This window comes from Littorina saxatilis, linkage group LG13 (assembly GCF_037325665.1).
Source record: "Littorina saxatilis isolate snail1 linkage group LG13, US_GU_Lsax_2.0, whole genome shotgun sequence".
NCBI lineage: Eukaryota > Metazoa > Mollusca > Gastropoda > Littorinimorpha > Littorinidae > Littorina > Littorina saxatilis.
Window position 1 is genome coordinate 4,813,481 of NC_090257.1, and position 5,000 is coordinate 4,818,480.

A 5,000-nucleotide genomic window follows, 5' to 3' on the forward strand; every position below is an offset into this window, starting at 1 on the left:
TGTGAAAACGAAAGTCCGCTGACGATTTGTTAATGTGTTGAGTGTCTTGTATAGTGAATCCAGTCTCTTTGCGCGATTTTTAAAGTTAGTTTTATTGGTCTACATTTGGGGTAAAAAAAAAATAAAAAAAAAATAAAAAAAAAATCCCTACCTACCGACCCTATTTTTTTTAGCCATGTTACCAGAAACAGACAATTTTTTTTTTTTGGCCTAATCAAAAAATTGCTCCAGGGGCTTGCAACGTAGTACAAGCGCTGAATGCTGATTATCAACAAACAAACAAAAAGGGAAAGCGAACACAACATGTTAGTTTTGTCGAGGTGACTCAGTATATAGTGATAATAGCAAGATCCAGATCAGCACTTTTCAGGACTGTACGGGAACGTGTACGGGTAACGTCATCAAATCTAGTTTTGACGTCACGCGTTTGCCAAGATCTGCAGTCTGTGGTAGCAAAACAACGTATGCATTTAGAACATTGGAGAAAAAAGTGAGTCACGGGTGACGCAATATCTACACGTACACGTACAGGTCTTTGCTACACTTTCGACCATCTAGAACACAGTAATGGCAGTGGTGGGGATGTTTTTGTCAATGGTACTGGTCGATGTCCTTGTAATCATCATCATCGTCGTCGTCGTCGTCGTCGTCGTCGTCGTGGTAGTAGTAGCTGTAGCATAAGTATTTTTGCTCCTTGTCTTGTAGAGAGTAAAGCTCCATTGTCCCGTTCTATTATGTTTGAATCGGTATATTGCAATATGTTGAACAATATCATCCTTAAACACAATCTTCCTCCCCCTCCCCCTCCCTCTCAATGCCATATCCAACATTTTCAAATTGAACATATTCATGAGGACTTCAGCGTGAATATGGAATATGCACCTCTTCTAAACCCCACCCTCCGTGCAGAGTTTGTTGAAAGAGATTAGCACGGAGGCGCTCACATCATCTTCAGTGCATTCTCCACCCAAATATAGCCCTTCAACCTGTTTGTGAAATAATTCCGCTTCAATTTTCAAACACACCACGTGATGAGAAGCTCGCGCCACGTGACCAACAGAGTCTCGGTCAACCTCCCTGCACAAACAAGTAAGATGGCGCCCTAAACGCGGGGCAGACGACCGCTTCAATCATTGTGATTGGCCTCTATCATGTCCTTGTTTAGCGCCAATTTAACGCACCCACGGCTTCGCTCATCGACCTTAATGCTTGCGTTAGGATTTCCACTGGTGGCATTTAACATCGATCAAAACGTTTGCCCTCGGATCGTGCACCGAAGGTCGGCCATCTTGAGCGGAAGTCCCAAACCCTCATATAATTCGTTGACATGCGCAGAAGGAATGTGTGAAGGTTTGAAGAAATGCGCTGGCGGGGACGCAAGCGAGAGACGAAAGCACGCGGTGAGGTATCGGCCGATGAAGAACAGATGAAAAAGATGCGGTTATTATTTGGTCTCTGCCGACATTTCATGCGGACGAGAAATGTTCTGTTTGTTCAGAGTTGACATATTGGGCGCAGGGTGCGTTATTGTTCGGGGCTTTGTAACGGCCTTTCGCGAAGCTTGCATTCAGAACGCATTGACACTCTCTGCCAAGATTTGCTGTCTTTTATTTTCCCTATTTTTCATTTTTCTGTCTTTCTTTTTCTTGCGCGATACGACTGTGTTAGTGCGATCAGCTCTGCAATAAAGCTGATTTGGGAGCGAACGTTTTAGTTTCTTCTTGTCATCTTCCTTTGTTCTTAATGTCTCTTCATATTCTGTCACTCTTTGTGAGGGGGGGGGGTTTGTTGTCTCTATTGTTTTTTTGTTTTTGGAATGTTGTCTTTCTGTATTCCTTTCCTTCGGTTCTTTCCCTTTTGCCGTCGGTCTATTTCATTCACTGTTCCCCCCTTGTTTCGCCCCTCTGTCTTTCTATTGTTTAGTGTTCGTCCCTTTTCTTCTTCTTCTTCTTCTTCGTTCATGGGTTGAAACTTCCACGTTCACTCATGTTTTTGCACGAGTGGACTTTTACCTGTATGACCGTTTGTACCCCGCCATTCTGGCAGCTGTTCGCCGCTTTCGGGGGAAGCATCCTGGGTATTTTCGTGTTTCTCTAACCCACCGAACTCTGACATGTATTATATGATCTTTTCCATGCGCACTTGGTCTTGTGCTTGCATGGACACACGAAGGGGAGTAAGGCACTAGCAGGTCTGCGCATAAGCTGACCTGGGAGATCGGAAAAATCCCCACTCTTAACCCACCAGGCAGCCACAGTCGGGATTTGAACTCACGACCTTCCGATTAGGAGGCATTGGAGGTCAGGTCATCAACAACCTTCTGTTCGCCGACGACATCGACGGGTGGGCTGGGAGTGGAGAATAACTCGACAACCTGTTGAACACCCTGGCCGCAACATTCACCAGATATTGGATGGAGATCTGTGTGTGTGTGTGTGTGTGTGTGTGTGTGTGTGTGTGTGTGCGTGCGTGCGTGCGTGCGTGTGTGCGTGCGTGCGTGCGTGCGTGCTTGTGTGTTTAGCTTGCTTGCTGACTAATTTGCGCACTAACCTATTAAGTCCCTTGTCCCCAGAGGAGAATAGACCGTCGACGACACTTCTCCATTGGACAAGTTTAAGTGCAGTCCTTTCTGCCTCTGTCCAGCTGCCTCCCTGTATCTTCACCTCCGCCTCAGTGTCTCGCGTCCAACTGTTTGTGGACCTTCCCGTCGTCCTTTTCTCTCGCGTTTTCAAGGGTTTGGCCAATGAAACACTTCCCAGGTGCACAACGAATTTGACTTCATTGACTTGTTCACCACCTTACTTATTTACTGCTCCTTGTGCTCTCTGCATATGGGATGAAAGTCAGCACAGAAAAGTCCAAAGGCATGGTCAACAGCACAAAAACCATCCGTGCCACCATCAACATCACGATGAACTGGAAGAAGTGTCAAACTTCAAGTACCTGGGAGCTACCCTGTCGAAAGACGGCACCTGCACGGCAGAAATCTGCATACGGATCGATCGCCACAACCACAACAGCGATGGCCAGATTAAACTGGGTGTGAGAGAACAACATTGGCTTCCAAACAAAACTGAAGCTCTTCAGGTCGCTAATTTTCTCCATCCTACTTCACGGCTGCGAGACTTGGACACTGAAGAACGAATGACGAACAAATAATCCAGGCATTCAAGACCAAGTGCCTGGGGAAACTGCTCCGAATACCATACACAGAGCACAAGACCAACGACTATGTTCGGAGCTTGGTCAAGAGCATTGTGGGCCCCAAAGAACCTCTATCAATCAATCAATCAATCAATCAATCAATCAATGAATCAATCAATCAATCAATCAATCAATCAATCAATCAATCAATCAATCAATCAATCAATGACGCTTATATCGCGCATATTCCGTGGGTACAGTTCTAGGCGCTCTGCAGTGATGCCGTGTGAGATGAAATTTTATACGGCCAGTAGATTGCAGCCATTTCGGCGCATATTTACCTTTCACGGCCTATTATTCCAAGTCACACGGGTATAGGTAGACAATTATTAACTGTGCCTAAGCAATTTTGCCAGGAAAGACCTTTTTGTCAATCGTGGGATCTTTAACGTGCACACCCAATGTAGTGTACACGGGGGGAGGTTCGGACACCGAAGAGAGTCTGCACACAAAGTTGACTCTGTGAAATAAATTTCCGCCGAACCTGGGATCGAACTCACGCTGACAGCGGCCAACTGAATACAAATCCAGCGCGCTACCAACTGAGCTATATCCCCGCCCAACCTCTGCTGGCAACCGTCAAGCGTCGGAAGTTGGTGTGGTTTGGCCACGTCACAAGACATGACACCCTCTCCAAAACCATCCTACAAGGCACTGTCGAAGGAGGTCGCAGACGTGGAAGACAACGCAAGAGCTGGTCCGACAACGTTACAGAATGGACGCAGATGAGCTTCCCTGACCTCCTGTTGACGGCCCCCAACAGATCAGCCTGGAGAAAGGTCTCGGCCTCCTCAGCCCTCATGTCCCCCCGACGACTGTACCAGTCAGGGGACTGATGATGATGCTCTCTGCTATGTAGGGCAACAAAACAGGCTCCCTGCTGAAACTGAAGTCTTGGCAGTAGTGTGGATCTTCAAGAGCTCGGGTTATCTCTTATTGATCTCGAGCCCCTATCCTATAGTTTGTGTTGTTTCCAGACGAGTGGTCTTCTCCTAGTTGTGTCAGAGGAGCGCAAGGGTGTCAGCGAAGTCCAGGTCATCCAGATGTGTCCAGGGCATTTACTGTATTCTGTTGTTCCTGTCTGTTGAGTAGGTCATCATGATCCAGTCGAATGCCACGAGAAAGAGCAAAGGCGACAGTGAACACCTCTGGCAAACTCCAGTTTGAACCCCAAACTGTCTGACAGCTGGTCCGCGTGCGCTACCCTACAGGCCAAGTGTTTGGAGGTACACTGGGTAAAGGAGGTGAGCTTCTCGGGTACTCTGGGGTGCCTCAGAAGCTACTACAGAGTCGCTGTGGTCACACTGTCAAACGCCTTCTCATAATCTATGAAGTTGATGTACAGGGGGGAACTCCACTCCAGTAACTGCTCCACCATGATGCGCAGACTGGAGATGTGATCGGCTCCGGATCGCTTCCTGTGAAAACGTGCCTGCTGGTCTTGGAGCTTGATGTCAACTGCCGCTTTCATCCTCTCCACAAGAACTCTTTCTGTTGAGGACTTTGCTGAGCACTGATAGCAGCAGAATCTGTCTGTAGTTGCTACAGTCCCTGAGGTCCATTATTCGGCTTCCTTGCACGAAGCCGGAATTCGTAGCAATTCCCAGGTCTTGCTGAGGAGGCTGTGCGGTATACAGGGTGTCTCAAAAAAAAGTACCCGATTTTCTTTCAAAACTACAGACAAGTCAGTAACTTTATTGAAATCATTATTGCGTGATATTGTAGTCAGTTCATATAAGTTTTTTCCCCAGTTCACAGCTTTCAGTTGAGATCGTCTGTTTCTTCACACCACGTGA